The 16,784-nt window shown below is 45.7% G+C and overlaps 1 long non-coding RNA gene across 1 annotated transcript; it reads left to right on the forward strand.

Annotated features, from left to right (window-relative positions):
• Positions 1-3,836: 3,836 nt before the first annotated feature.
• LOC144105661 (uncharacterized) lies at positions 3,837-7,120 on the forward strand. Its single transcript, XR_013308851.1, has 3 exons — positions 3,837-3,990; positions 5,348-5,531; positions 6,924-7,120. It is a non-coding gene; the product is annotated as an uncharacterized LOC144105661 (long non-coding RNA).
• The last annotated feature ends 9,664 nt before the right edge of the window (positions 7,121-16,784 follow it).

A 16,784-nucleotide genomic window follows, 5' to 3' on the forward strand; every position in this document is an offset into this window, starting at 1 on the left:
GCTGAGGAAGCTGCTTTAATATTCAGCCTTCTAGCGGAGCTACTTTTCTTCGAAGCGTTGCTGCTATTTGGTACCGCACGCCAACGAGGCCTGTGGCTTGTTCCATGCACTTTGGAAGCAGCACCGGTGCGGACATGAGAGCGCGCATGTCTTCGAGTGGCAGGCACCCGGTCCATAGATGGCATTCATACATCGTTATAACTTGTGCTAAAAACGAGTTCGGCCCCGCCGCGGTGGCTCAGTGGTTAGGGCGCTCGACTACTGATCCGGAGTTCCCGGGTTCGAACCCGACCGCGGCGGCTGCGTTTTTATGGAGGAAAAACGCTAAGGCGCCCGTGTGCTGTGCGATGTCAGTGCACGTTAAAGATCCCCAGGTGGTCGAAATTATTCCGGAGCCCTCCACTACGGACCTATTTGTTCCTCTCTTCTTTCACTCCCTCCTTTATCCCTTCCCTTACGGCGCGGTTCAGGTGTCTAACGATATATGAGACAGATACTGCGCCATTTCCTTTCCACCAAAAACCAATTATTATTATTATTATTATTATTATTATTATTCAAAGACTGAAGCAACCAGCAACGTCGGCGCATTCACTCTGCAATACATCTTTAATGTGGCGCATTGTTTGAGAACTGATCTTTTCAGGACAGCAAATTTGTGGGGCGGACCACTCCACTGGGCCAGTCTATGTGCCTTCAAGAACGGTGACGTCAGGGCTTGACTATAATGTTTGGCGATTAGAGCGAGACTTTGATTTGAGCTAGTTGGTTGTAGCATGACATGGTTTAGGCAAAAAGCGTACAGGCGCTAGAAGACGGAGACAGCACACACACACAAGGCAGGACTTGGCGATTACTTCCTTTAGCAGTTCTTTGATACACGAAAGAGCAGCGGTATTACCGATACATGAAATGGGCGCCACCGCGGTGCCTGTCCGCGGCGGTCGAATCTCAATGGAGGCGAAATTCCAGAGGTCCGTGTACTGTGTGGTGTCAGTGCACATTAAAGAACCCCAGGTGGTAGAAATTTCTGGAGCCCTTCACTACAGCGTCCTCTGTAGCCTGAGTTGCTTTGGGACCTTAAACCCCCATAAACAATACACCGATACATGAAATGCTCTTTTTTTATTTCAGATGTGAGGCTGCTGGAATCATTTGGTGAAAAATAAATCATATGTGTCATTTGCGCATGTAGCGAAAGACAACGAAAACTAATGCAAGTACGATGCCGCTAGAGGTGGACTTCCACCTCCAACCAAGCTTTCATGATTTTCAAGAGAAACCGTACTGGGCATCATTCTTACGACGAGGAAAGTTCAAAAAATGGTCAATACACTTTTGTCTAAGCACACGAGAACAGATTTTGTTTCCCTGGGCATCGGTATATCATGAAGATTGTTCGGTAGAGGAGACCGCGGAAACGCTTGTCATCACTACAGATACTGCTTTGGTTTGTCGTCAGAAAAGTAAGCAAGATTCGCTAATGAAAATAAAAAAACTTGATTGCGGCTGTCATGGCGGTTTGTTTCTAAACGTTTAGGTTTAGACTGATATCAGAACCTTTAGCGATTGGGCTAGTTTGTTGACATAGCCCTGCGTAGTCAGTTTGTATGCATTCATCAGCAAGAGGGGGCGGAATAACGTATAATAAATAGAAAACAAAGTTTATGGAGATTTGCACGAAGACATAATCATTCTCCCCTTATCCTCCCCTTCACGCTTGCTTATGTCACAGCGCCCGTGACGATAAGACGTAAAGTTTGCCTTTAAGAAACGCGGAAAACTACGGGGTGATGATATACTTTCCGAATACTTCGCTTATCGTCATTGCCCCAATAATTCATGCGACAGCGTGCTTCTGCTTTTTTATTCTATTGCGCATGCCCTTCGCTAGAACACCAACCCTCAAGGCGGTTATATAAGGCGCGTGAATTTCTTTTCATTCATTGATAGGTGCTCACACAGACGGCGACTTGTTGACATTTGAAAGAAATCGTGTGTGAATGCGTTCAGTGTTCTTGAGCGCATTTGGAGCCATTCTCGCGGTCGCAACGCGGAACCAAGCATCACGTATAGTGACCATGCGTCGAGCCTTCCGACACCGGCTACCAGTCGTCACTACCATGTACCTCCTCGGCCCACGGCCATTCGAGCTGGATTATAATGGAATCGAATGCCGGAACTTCGGCCGTATGCCCCGTGCAGTGATCTGCGAGAGCCGTGGCATAGTCCAGCGCCTCCTCGCCGTTTGCGCCTTGATGCTGACGAAGTTCTCAGCCTTGCTACCAGCTGCACACCTCGACGGTGACGGTGACGCAGACATACGCACGCACGCACGCACGCACGCACACTGCTTTTTCGCCGAAAGAGAGCTACACCGTTTACATAACTAAAGATAATCGAACCTGAAGCAGCCAGAAAGAAGCAAAGTAATGGAGAGCGCCTCAACGCCACCGCCGAGGTACAACTGACGACGGAGGCGCCCCAGCATCGAGAGCGTCGCCAACGGAGAGGCGAATGGCGCGCACCGACTACTGCTGTTTCGGACGATGTTCTTGCTAGGAAACCCGTGCAGAATAGAGAGTGGTGGAAGCATCACTGAGGCATTCGAGAATCTTCAAACCGAGCCGTCGTTTTCATTGTAAATACCGCATTTTCCCCGCTGTTTTACCATTTTCTATTTCTGTTTTGTTCGGCCCGAACTGAATGGTCACCATACGGACAGTGCGACTGGAGGTTCGTCATATGTCAACCAAGTCCGAACGAATTCTTACACAGTCGCCGAACAAAGTACGTACAGCCATTCCGTAGGACTCGCCTGTACTCCTGAAAGTGCTGTTTTTGTCGTTGTTGTTGTTGTCTCAAATACGATGGCGCATACCCATGGTGGGGGATTAGCCAGGGTTTGGCACAGATCCAAAGAGGAAAAAACTCATCCAGGTTTATCTCAAGAGTAAAATGAAGAGCTAAGCTTCGGAGGCGTAAGAGTGCGACTTCTTTCTCTATTGAGGTGTTTAGAACGGTGGCGAGGCAAAACGAGCAACGCTGCATGATTTGCAAGTAAATATTGTAAGCGTTGTGCTTTTTACACGCTGGTTTTTTTACAATTGCTGAAGCTTCTGAAGATGACACTTTGCTCCAACTACACTCTCTGCGCAGTACCTGCATTCTTTATTTGATATCTTGTCCTCTGATCTTGTTCTGTACTTGTGATTTCATAATAACCTTTTGTATTCTCCACTTCCCTTTGAAGTCTTCCGCCCTGAGGGCAAAATAAATCAATCAACTTGCATTGGATAAGTCGATAGTGCACACTTACAATGTTAATGAAGTGGATCTTCCTCCAAAGGGAATCGCTCATGAGCACACCGCCACATTTTCAACAGACTGCCCTACACTTCTTTTCTTCCTGAATTCTCACTGTGTCGTGATGTTAGAACTTCCGTATTTAGTTGGTACGTGGAAGGCAAAACAGACTACACTCCCAATATGCGATATGTTAAGGAGTGTAACATAATTATACTTGTATTAGCTTCCCACTTAGAGTCATTCACACATTTACCACATTATTGAATATCCGCGACCATATAGTATTAAGCTCCTTGGCTTTCTTCTTTCTCACTCTCTCTCTTGCTCCCGATAGAACGCATTAAACGGCGGTAAACTGTATCCATAGATGGTAGCCATTATTATTATGGCCTTATAAAACAAAATATCAGAAGTCGCATTTGGCCGCCGTGCGAGGCTTAGTAAAAATACATTTAGATTGGCAAAATAAACTAAAAACGTAAGTAAAAGAAGCGCTGAAGAAGAAGAAAAACACAATACGGGTCGCCATGATTTTGCTGCTTACTTGCGTTGGGACGCTGCTGGCTGCGATTTTCGTTGGTTTGTACCACAAGCCATGGCCTTTCGTCCTGCTGGGCATCTGGCATAGGCAAGCCGAAGACGTCCCTGGACTTCGGCGTCTAACCGCCTATCATGACCCTCGTGAGGATTCACTCATTCGAACACTTTGCATGAGCCCTTTCTAGACGTCGCGGCATTAGATAGGAAAGATTCCTGGACAGTTTACCTCTAACGCCAGTAGGGGTTCTATATCAGAATCGTGTAATAACGGCAGAAACAGGAACCGTTTCTACGAAGTAAACCTTGATGTACGAGGTAGGTAAAAATAGGGGATCTCAAAGTGTTAAGTTGTTTCTTGTGTGTATAGTGCGCGCGCCCAACTGCCGCCAAATGGAGACGGACTTTCACATTTTTTTTTGTTTTCGTGCCTAGGTCATCAGTCAAAACGAAGTCACTATTTCAGTAAGGAAGGGAGAAAGCAGACCGTCAGACCTCAAGTTTTTCCTCGCTTATGACCCACTTGTGCCGCATAAAAAAAAGACTATGTATAGAAAGGATGGGTGTTTTCAATTTTTTTTATTTCTCGATATACACAAATGAAATTTTTAAGTATATTAAAAATAATTTTGTGACCACTCAACCAATATTAAACTGTTATATCTTCAGAAAATTGTTTTGTAGTATATGCTTTTCTTGACAATCTTGCTAAATGGCGGCAGAGTTTAGAAAATGTGGCAGAAGGCTTGCTCAACAATCATCGCATTAGCAGAGTGGTAGAGGTCGAAACGTTCTTATAATCTTGATTGCGAGAGGCATACATTTTGATTTTGAATTTTTATGTTGCAGCGTTCGTTGATATATCTAGAGTTAGAAGAAAATTTGGCACAATTAACTTATAATTCAGCATTTTGAAAAAAAAAGTATTTATCTGCCCTGTGGTCCTATAAAGTAATAATAATAATAATAATTGGTTTTTGGGGAAGGAAATGGCGTAGTATCTGTCTCATATATCGTTGGACACCTGAACCGCGCCGTAAGGGAAGGGATAATGGAGGGAGTGAAAGAAAAAAGGAAGAAAGAGGTGCCGTAGTGGAGTGCTCCGGAATAACTTCGACCACCTAGGGATCTTTAGCGTGCACTGACATCGCACAGCACACGGGCGTCTTAGCGTTTTTCCTTCATAAGAACGCAGCCGGCGCAAGAAAATAAACGGGGTCGACGTAAATTAAACTGTTCTGACGAAACGTCCTCTGCAAGGTGATTATATCTAGGCAGAAAACCGGTAAGGAGAAAAACGCCCGTTGTGGAACGTTTCCCCACAGTGCACAGCCACCGCGGTTCGCGGTACAATTTCTTTTCTACTTCCCCGTCTACATCAGCAGTATTTCAGCAGTGTACTGAGCTTTGTAGGCGTTTAGAAAAGCGAGCAGCAGTGAAGCCTAATTACTCTCACCTGTTGCCAGATTCTGAATAGCGCAACTGCGCTATTACTTTGCAGCACAAGTAGCGGCACCTTTACCACCCACCTTGGACTACGTCCACGAAGCCACCGGGCGAGTCGATTTTCGCAGCTTCGAGAGCGTCACCCAAGCCCTCCGGGTGGTTCACTCTGCGAAGGAAGCCATCCCTGTCGAGTCTCTGACGATCATCGTGCCACTGCTGCTCAGCCTGGTCCTGACGGGGTGCGTGTGAGCCTTCTGACATTTCGCGTGGGGAACGCTATCCGGAGACCGTTTAATGAATTCAACGTAAAAAAATCGGTAACTTTTTTTTGAAGTGCATTACTAATTCGTACAAGCTGTACTATGTCATCACAGGTAAGATTTGAAGGAAGAAAAACAAACATAAGCTTTTGGCGCTTCCTTTCAGTAAAAAAAAAAGAAGCCTATCTTGCTTGTGCTGTCGAAAGAAATATGCGTTAATTTTTAGAGCTGCTGTATATCCTTGCAAGAAGTTTACAGGTGATACACATTTGAGTGCTACACAGTCGCGGTGCCTCGGGTGGGTGCTCTCCGTGCTAGACAGATTTATGGAGGGCCCGAGAGATGGCGCTTCTGGCGCTAGGTGTGGAATCGGCGGCTTAGTTACGGAGCGAGTCCCTGCACGCACAGCCCCGCGCGGGTATAAGGTGCTGGTGGCAAGTTATACGCTAGAGAGGGTATCACTTTGTTTAAGCTGAGGTACCAATGTTGTTCACAGCTTCAGTTTTCTGCCTCGCATCAGGACTGAAGGTGGTCTCGCGGTGTGGCAGCCTTGGTTGCTGGGATTCTGTAGGCCATACGAGTATCCTCGACAGTAATAAGAAGAACCGGCCGGATGCAGGCATGTGTATGGTGGGCCACATAGCAACGAGAACGTTGGATGCAAAAGCGATGCTGAACTGGTGATGCTGAACAGCTGCCCCGAGTTTCGCAATTTAGGCATATACCTATAGCGTTGTGTATTAGTTTTCTTATAAAAATCTCATTACAAGCGTTTTGGAGAGGTTTCTCTAAACACGGTGTGGCGGCAAAATTCCCCCAAGCAGCTGGAGCTTTCAATTATTTTCTTCTTACTTACAGATCGCTTTAAATTGCAAGAAACTAGAAAGCCTCAAACCTTAATCATTTCTAATAGATACCCTTTACCCTGTTTTTTGAGCTCTGTATTACGAACGTCTTCCAGTAGAGATTTTTGCAAACACTCCATACATGAGTGCTCTATGTCCAGCTTGAATGGTCAACATTAAGAAGTTTGGGGGTCCCATGGAAAGAAGATGAACGCAAGAATGCTTCGCTTTAAAACTAAGATTACTTGCGCATGTGATTCACTACAGTGGAATTTGGTTTTCGACTTCTCCTTGCCTATATAAGAGGTATAGCAAGGATTCTTAATTGCCGTCCAGTTATATTTGAAAATTCCCTTATATAGAAACAAATCAAATGTAAGGCATAAGACATCAGAAAGTTTAGCATACCACTAAATCTTCACCATTTAAGGTGCAAGGTTTTAGTAAATTACAAGATGTAGATAAAACCTTTAGAGTGTCCGTAATTCCCACATCGCGTCTCAAAAAAGTGTGGTCGACATCGCAGGTGGTGGTGGTACAAAAGACGCCAGTCGTCATCAACCACGTCAGCGGATTCCCGCACATCCTGCAGAAGCAACTCGTCCCTGCACACACTTCAGGAATCTGATGAAGCAAAACACCGGCGCCCGGGTTATACTTTAGGATTTCGCACAGCTAAGGCGTGCAGTCAGCACGAAGAAAAATAGTGCCACAAGTGAAGTACGGCTGGAAGGGGGGTCACAATTCGCGAAAATTCAATACAACAGGGACACCCACAACGAGTTTAGCAGGAGAGTTCTAACTTCTTTGGCATGGGGTAGCGGCCCTATGGTTGGCAGCCATCTTTTAAGAGAAAAATTTTGCTTCACACGTTATTAGTGAAGTGTGATATAGAACTGTGATATAGCATTTCTGGGGATATGATTTCAATGGCGTCCTTATGCTGCTGTACGCTTATGCCTTTTCATATCAGACAAGCCAGTTTAGCGTGAATAAACCGTCAGCGATAGCCCAAAACTGGTTCAGCAAGTCGACGCCGCTGCTTTTGACAAGATGACAAGTTGTGAACTTGTGTGCAGTCGCTCGCTGCCGGATAAACTATTCTCTACTTCCCTTCCCTACCTCCCTACGCCCAGTTACACTTTCTCATGCTCTCCCACTGACCATTCTACGTGCCTGCTGCACATGTGCAGAAACAAAAAGAAATCAGCTAAGTAGCACCCAATCATTAGCAGCAGAGCACGGAAGAGGGGCGGACTAATTTCGTTGACCTTTTCTTTGCGAGGCTGCGCTCTAGATAGAAGATTCTACCGGCTACGGTATGGCTATGGCATTAGTCAATACTGCCGATTTGTTGCTCTAATTTACGACGAATAAAAGAAGAGCGACGTCTTAGCTGGTGCCGTTCAGTGTAAGCCATATGGCTGGCACTGACATGCAGGACAAATTGCGTAAACACTTTATCAGTACGAAATGACCGGCGGCGCAAACAAGGACACTAACAAGAAAGAGACACCACATGCTCACACTACCAACTGTTTATCGCGCGGAAAGGTGGCTTGTTTAAACATTCAGCTCAAGCATGTAACATCGCGTTATCGCTCCAAACCCAGCACGTGGAAAAAAAACATCAACATCAGGAAAACGAACAAGAAAATTTAACCCCTGCAGAAAAAAAAGTAACAGATTCTGATAAAAAGAATTAAAAAACATAAAGGAGGGGGCCATCTTTTAGAAAAAACAGCGTCACACAATCGTAGCTATAGCAGAGTCCTACATGAGAAGCAAAAGTGGTCAGACACTAAAAAACCAATAACAAATAACAATCTTAGCGAAAGCAGAGTAAACAAATGAAGCAAAAGCTGTCAGAAACCGAAAAACTGCAAACACTATAAAGATAAACTCAATAAGTTCAAGTTCAAGTTCGTCTTTATTTACATCAGGAAGATGTAGGTAGGCCCGGACAGAAAAGTGATAAAAATTCACTTGAAGGAGTCCGGGCCCCTTCTACAAGGCAAAATACAACGAAAGCAACAGAGCTTGGTTAACAATGACGAGGTAGAAAAAAAAAGTTAAGAGGCGCTGCGAGCATATATTGTTAAAAGACAAAGAAAAGAACTTATACGCCCAAAACATGAACACTAAAGCTTTTGTACGCTTTTTATAATATGACAAACTGATTGATAGAATCAAGTACACATATTTAAAAAAAAATGCTTGCGTATGTCAGCACATTTATCAAAAGGGACTGAAAGTCACCGCTCTAAAGCGACAAGAATGTCACGTGGGCTACTTTTTTCCACAGATATTCCTCTACTCAGCAGCTTATTTAATACATGTGGAACTGCAAAGCGTAACATAGAACGTCCGTATTCTGTACGACAGAAGGGAACGCACCAGAATGACTGATTTCGAAATGCATATGTTGGAATAGTGGCTTTCAGGCAGGATAGTTCTAGGAACGTATACTGGTGGTAGCGTATACACTTTTTATATCTCAGTGCTAAATGATATTCATATAGGTCATGAGCTGGTGTAATGTGAAAGCGCGTGGAAGCCGTGGAAGCTGTGGAAGCTGTGGAAGCCGGTCAGCCGGGTGGCTGATATAAGAGCGCAAGCGCCCAATAAACGCACTGTTACTCTGCACCTCGAGCTCAGCGGTCGTCTGCGTCGCATGCTATCTTGAACGACACATGGTGTCAGAAGTTCTTATCACTCCCATTCCCCGCTTCAACTGAGCCAGCGCAATGGAAGTACTACCGCCCCCTAATCGCCAACTGCTCTCCGAAGCGCCGGCGGAAAAGTGGAAGCAATTCAGGCAGAGGATGGATTTGTACTTCAAGGCAACTTCGCATGTGAACGGTTTCGCGATTTTAATAATAATAATAATAATAATAATAATAATAATAATAATAATAATAATAATAATAATAATAATAATAATAATAATAATAATAATAATAATAATAATAATGGTTTTATTTGCGCCTAATGAATACATGGCGCGGGAGACCCGCAGTAAAAGCTGTCACAAGCGACAGCTTGACAAAGCCGGAGGCCCCCCCTATACACTTGACAGCATCATAGGCGCAATGAAACGGCATGTCTCATCCAAAAACAAAATAGAACAAAACACGAAAACATCTGCAATTACAATCACTCACAAGAACTACATAAAATTATACAGAAAATGTGGTAGAATGAAGTTAGAAAGCACTTACAAAAGCAATGAAACATTCATGTGCGATGGCAATGAGTTTAGCGAAAGTAACAGATAAATTAAGCACATTTTGCTTCAAATAAAATTCAGAACAAAGTTTATACAGACAAGCGGTACAGTCAGGGTAAACAACAACGTGACAGAGTAAACAGGAATGGCAAGCGAAGTGTCCTAGTACATGTTGAAATACCGGCGGAGTGTTTTGAACGTCACCTTTTCAAGTTGGATATGTTTATGATTTAAATCATTTAGTAACCGGGGTAGTTTATTCTGTATTGTTTGGAGGCCGTATGTTGTGCGAAACGTCCTTACTTTCCAGAGCTCCGTGTGACGTGTCTGGCGTGTAGTAGTGTTTGGTTGTAACCTGGCTAGACGATGTAGAAATGAACTGTTGCTAGCGTTTTCATTCTTAATTGCCTTGCAAAGGATATAATCAAACAGTTTGGTAACAGGAATTATGTTGTATTTGGGAAATAGATGATACGTATGTGAATAAAACGGCAGATTTTCTATTACTCTTAAGAACCTTTTCTGCAACTTGTGAAGGTTCTGCAAATTTCCGTAAGTTGTCTTAGACCAAACTAAGTGACAATAATTGAGTCGGGAGGAGAATAAGGTATTATAAAGTAACAGTAAGAGTTTTGGTGGTAGTAAATTGCGATTGCGGTATACTAGCCCAATTACTTGTGCTAGCTTAATTAGCATGCTGTCCACGTGGACATCCCATGACATATTCTGCTGAAAGATAACACCTAATGTCTTAATGTCGACGTAATAGTGGAAACGGACCATCGACCACTGATAGCCATTGCCCAGAAGAACCTGTCAGACATGCCTCCTCGCCTGCAGCGTTTCTTTATGTGCCTCATGCCGTTCAACATTTCTCTGCTGTACGTCCTAGGGAGAGACCTTGCTCTGGCCGATGCTCTCTCAAGAATCCGATGCGACAGCGATGAGCCACCTGAAAGCGAACTAGAAAATGTGGCCACCCATGCAACGGCCGGCCTCTCCACTCTCGTCAGCGACACAACAGCCAAGCGGATGGCAAAAGAAACGAGTGAAGACGACGAGCTAAGGCGAGTCACTGAAGCCCTACAAGATGGACATAGCGTTATAGGTCAGCTAGCTCCCTTCGAAGCTCAGCTATCAAGTGTGGAAGGCGTACTGTTGCGTGGATATAGAGTTGTCATTCCGAAATCCCTAGAAAAGAAATGTTGCAGCGCCTACACGGGGGCCACTTGGGCGTCGGAAAATGCAAAGCAATGGCCAGAGTATTGATGTATTGGCCTGGTATGGCAGCAGAAATAACTGAGAAAGTTTCCAGGTGCCAAACCTGCCACCGTTTCGCTTACAAGCAACCAAGTGAACCCCTAATGCAAAGGCATTGTCCCGCATTACCGTCGGCTAGGGTAGGCGCGGACTTGTTCGAGCATTACGGAACTACCTTGCAGTCTACGATGCCTATTCCAATTACCCTGAAGTAGAGCCGCTTTCTCACACTACTAGCCACTGTGTAATAGAGGAGCTGGCCATGATATTTGCACGTCACGGCATCCCGCTTGAAGTATGCACGGACGGCGGACCACAACTTTCATCGCAGGCATTTCATGCTTTCGCAGAACAGTTTGAATTTGCCCATGTTGTTTCTAGTCCCGGTTTTCCACGCTCAAACGGTTTGGCAGAGAAAGGGATGAACTTGGTGAAATGTTTCCTCAAGAAGGCGCTATATGTGAATGAATACTTTTGGATCGCCTTCTTAATTACAGGACAGCACCAATCGAGGCCGGACAAGCCCCGTGCGAGCTACTCATGGGCAGGAGGTTAAGAGCGAGGCTGCCTGACTTCGCAGACCGTAGGGCACCAGAGGTCAAAAAGCACACCCAAGCCCACCCTCAAAGACGTCCACTAGAAGCACTCGGCGAGCATGACACCGTTAGGCTGCTCGACAAGGGAGGGTGGACCACAAAGGCCCTCGCAGAAAACGCCGTCGCCCCTCGCTCATACATGGTCCGTAAAAAAGACGTGAATCAGCTTCGTCGCAACCGTCAACATCTGCTGCGAACAAACGAAGAGTTCGACCCCTCACTGGAAACCATTCCTGACTGTACGGAAGACAGTGCTAGCGACTGTGCTTCTCTTCCAGGCTTGCGGCACCACAGGAGTCCCTGGGCAACTCGAGCCCCACGTGTGACGATCAAGCCACGGCTGCCCACACGCCTCAAGAGCATCCTGAGCCAGGGCAACATAGTCCTCTGGAAACCATGAATTCCGAGCCGGACGACGCTGGGCTTCGCCGGAGCACCCGGTTAAGGAAAAAGCCCACCCGCCTCGTGTATCAAAAGGACTTTCATCAAATTGCTTGAATCGATCTGTTGTTGTATTGTGCTAGTTTTTTTCTGTTTTTAGAGGGAGAAAGATGTATCGGATCTGGCAACCAGGGCCTTCAAGACTGGACACCATGCTGTGCAAGCCGGCCAGCCGGGTGGCTGATATAAGAGCGCAAGCGCCCAATAAACGCACTGTTAATCTGCACCTCGAGCTCAGCGGTTGTCTGCGTCGCATGCTATCTTGAACGACACAGCAATGACTTTTATTTTCAAAAGGAATGGTGTGGCGTAGGGTACTGGAATGCTAAGACATTGCTATAGGCTGACAGACACATACACAGGAGATAGCCCTGGACCACAGATGTATGGAGTTCGCACTTTTCTTCCTTAGACAATAGCATCAAATGCGAAACACAGGGGTCTTTTTTATCTGAATGAAGAGGCTTTTACAAATATGATGATTCTGGGTCATTGAGGACGCGCACGTACTAGGATTGTACAGGCAGCACTTGCTCAATGAGTGGTCGTTAAATTGTGACATATGATGCGCCTGGAGACCTAGAATCTTTAAAACCTCTGACACACTCTACGGCCGCTTCTAAGTCAACCGAGTTGTACTGGGTTCTTGCAGGGCGTGGTGCTTGGCTTCACAGCGCGAAGCGGACTACCAGGAGCCACGTCGTGTCGCAGGCGCGCACCAATCTTATCTATAAATTGCTACCCATTATAACACTTTATGGCTCTCTCCTTTAACTTCCGTTCCGGGGAAAGTGCTGCAGGCTAGGGTATTTTGCATCAAACTAACCTCTCTGTCTTGGGTGTCGTAAACCTTTTTCTGATCACAGTAAAATTGGGTGTGTGAAAAGCTGAACATTGAACTTCATGGCTACTTATGTTGAATAGCCGGCGACTCGAAGGAGTTGGATCAGGTTGAACGCTTCGATGTGTATGTAAACACCTGTGTAAACTGTGAATTTATAGCTTCTTCTTAGCCTGGGCTACAGGCAGCACTGATGCATGTGCTTCAGCCAGTTTTCAGTTTTTTTATGTCGCAACCTGCGGCCCTTATTGTGCCCCAGAGCGAATGTCGTATATAACATTTCTGAAACGAGTGAGCTTGATAACACAGCTTCCACCATACTTTTGTAGGCAATTTTTACCTTCCGTAAACGTCATTTTACCACTACTTTTCTTGCATCATCTCAACATGTATAGAATAGCAAATATGGGATTCCCTGACGTTTCTGGTACTCATCTGCAACCGTTCTAGCATATCTACGAAATTTTTTGTATGTCTATGTATAAATAGCAGCGGGTATTTTTCTTGAAAAGCTTATTAGTTGGCTTCAGGACACACTCAGTTTGGGCGGAAGAAAAAAGCATCTGCCTAAACAACAAATGACGAATGGTGCCTGAAAAGATTAAGAGTTTGCGCTGAATACTTTCTTTGCTTTCGTCACTCTTTCGTATCTGTTATTTTCGCTGCAGGCACTGACGATTCGGCATCAGTACCGGTGCTCCGACAAAGAAGTCCCTTGACGGGTTTTCTGACAGCCAGCGAGGAACAGCTCTTTCCTTGTACGTCTTGGATATTATGAAAAGGCTCCTGCGCAACGAAGCCGGAACAAAAGAAAACTATGCACCATATCAGCTGTGTGCTCAGTAGTTTAGAACTAACTGGTTAGCAGCACCTGATGATACGTTGTAGGCAGCAATGTTCAGTTCACAGCCTAGGTTATAAGTTGGCAAATGAAGTTATGGGCAGAACGTGGTTCTAGATAGCAACCCATCAAAACATAACCTTTCGTAATAATGAAGGCGTCCTAAAGAAGAATCCTACGGAGCCCAAAACCATATAACGCTAGACGAGAGAGAGTTGCTATGCGAGCGCAAAAGCAGATACCGCGCGAACTGCCACTTGCTAAGGGCAATCACTGAGGTGACCAACGCCGACGCGGGGCGGCCCCATGGCAAGACCTTAAAACTTTCTCTTTTTGGATTGGCTTGGTGTCCCGCTAAGGCGCTAGACTTGAAAACAATAAATCAAGGTTTCTGCCGTAGCAAAGGTCGCGCCGCTTAGTCGCAACAGCGAAAAGACGGAAAGACACAGAGGGTTCAAAAAATGCCGACTATATGAACGGTTTACGATATGTAGGACCTCCTAATAAAACACTTTTGTGAACTACTTGAAGGTAGAATCAGGCAATGAAACTTTGGGACTGCATATTAAAACGAGTAACACGATCAAATACTTTGATGTTCACAAATCCGAAATTTTGGCCATTTTTCGCTATTTCAAAGCCGCATCTCCTGTTTAAAGAATTAAGCTACCAAGAGGTCTGGGAGAAAAAGCAGATCGAGAAACAATAAACTAACAACCGATTTTATTGGAATGCGGTCCGCTGCTTGGTTCTTCCCTTGGAGGAAGTAACCGCTTAATGATTTCAGCCGTTTGCACAATGTTACATTCCCTGTTTCCCTACTTCGTCTCATTAGTCGGCCATTCTTCCTTTCCAAGTTGCTCTTGTTCAATGCAGTGCAAACTGGCTCAAAAGTCTTCAGGCCAAACAGCTTCCATGCGAGCATCATATTAAGGTCCAGAAAATTTTGATGAGGACGATGGTTTTTTTTTTAACTAATAGGTATTTAGATCCTACTGGACTGCATATGGGTACCACGAAACCGGTGAAAATGAAGCCATTAGCCTGAGGTCTTTTGACCGAACATCTACCCATTTCCTTACTTTTCCATATACCTCCCTAACATATGGCGTCTGCAACTCTCAGTGAGCGTCAGCAGCGACACACATCAACCGTTGAACGTGGGTGGAAGATTGAAACGATGGCTTCGGGACGCCGTTTGGCCAGACCTCCTGGGCTATAACCCGACCATTTGCGGAGGGGTGCTCGAAGACTTCAGCGCCGCCGAATACCACGGCGGCACCTTGCGTACGGAGGAGCTGGCACCGCGTCCTCAGACGTCTTCCTACGGCGGCTGCACCAGAGATGACGTCAACAGAGCCGACGATGCGAATCGTGCGAGCACTGAGGCCTTTGAGACCCCCCTCCTGGACGATATATACTGCCGAAGAAGCGATGCCAGTGAGGACGGCACGGATGAGACCGAAGTCGTAGAGGGCAACTGGGCTGACTTGGATGAATCGCGGCCTCAGCGCCTGGAGTGGCAGCCTTCCCATCACCACCAGCGCGACGAGAGAAGACGCTCCGGGTTAGCAGACTGGGGTAAACAACTTTTGTTCGTTAGCTGATTTAATTTTAGCTAGATGATCTTCTAGCATCAGGAAAACGTTACGCTGTTGTACTTAGGCAAATAATTTAGAAGTGTGCAGGTAATTAAACACAAAGGAAATCAAACGAATCTTCATGTTCTGCCGCACTCTATGCCTGGTGTTGTTGCTTCCCTGATCCCCTCAGTCCAACTGCCTTAGCTCACTGAAACAGTTCAACAACATACCTTGTAATACATGCAAACTTTGTACATCCTGAATGAAATGTTCTATAAGCGGATAATGCTATTTTATGCCAAAGAGGTAGTTAAATAAAATGCGACTTTTTACGTCGTCATCTTTGTGAGGGACTTTCTTGGTGCTGAAGAGCGACACCTTTTTGGTGTGGCCTTTGGTTATGCGTATTAACAAAAGTTTCTTCACTGGAGACTAGTGTTAATCGTGCACGTTGTTAGCCAAAAATAGGTCACATATGATTTCGAATGTTCCCTGCTGAGATTCTACCATTTTCAGTCAGTTTAACGAGGCATCCTTATGGGCTTTAGGGTTACGGGGGAGGGCGGGGGGAGTAGTGTGCCAGGATTTGCCAGCTGAGACAATGCGATCGGGATGAGTTTAGGAGCGATTGCAGTTGTGACAGTTTGAGACAGTTTTAACGCTATAACGTTAAGGTTCCCGCTCTGCAGAAAATCTGGCGTCGCCCTCGGTACCCTCGTCGGTACCCTCGTGTGAGGAGAAAATCCCCGCATAAGCAACCTAGGGGGCACCCTAGATCACGTGACGTTATGCAGCCATCACAACCTGACCTTAAGATTGTGAGCAAACTCCCCACTGTGGCAGGTGGCAGTTATTGGAGATTGCTCGGGAAGGCCAACCCGGGCCGCACAACCCTACCGGTGGCAGCACCTGCCATCCCGGGGCACTAGCGCATTGCTTAACCGCTATACCACTGCGCCAGGAGGAGTACGAGGACTCCCAGCGATCTATGAATGTAAATTAGAGAACGACCAATTGCGCATATATGAGTATTAACCCATTAACGATATCGCGTCATGCCCAAACGGCAGTTTCAGAGCGCTAGCGCTGAACCTCTCACTCACTGATTTCTCCGACCTTTGCTCGAAGTTGAACAAACCTCAACGACTTGTGCTGGCGCACCTGTATCACATTTATCCTAAACAAGATAAAACGTCCAATTATTTTCCCAATTATAAGAAGACACATAGCCTATCGCGGACGTTGAGCGAGGGGCTCCGGAATAAGTTAAATCACATGGGTTTTCTTGACGCGCACTGACATCGCACATCACGCAGACACATTTTCCATTTCTCCTCCTGTCTACAGATGCGGCCGCTGCGGCCATAATTACACCAAGGCTCTCAGGCTCAGTAACCGTGGGCGATAATCATTGAGTTCGGCCAGTAAAGTTCGCCGCGGTTATTGAAGATGTTCGCCTGAGTTTGCCGATAACGGGTGCTAAAAGCATTTCGTCCTTAACTGAATCATCTTCAAATATTACGAAAGGCATTGGTTTCGAGACTCTAGAGTTGAGCATCTGTCGGATTAAAATGTGACTTCATGCGCGCTGGCCCA

This window comes from Amblyomma americanum, chromosome 1, assembly GCF_052857255.1.
Source record: "Amblyomma americanum isolate KBUSLIRL-KWMA chromosome 1, ASM5285725v1, whole genome shotgun sequence".
Taxonomy (NCBI): Eukaryota; Metazoa; Arthropoda; class Arachnida; order Ixodida; family Ixodidae; genus Amblyomma; species Amblyomma americanum.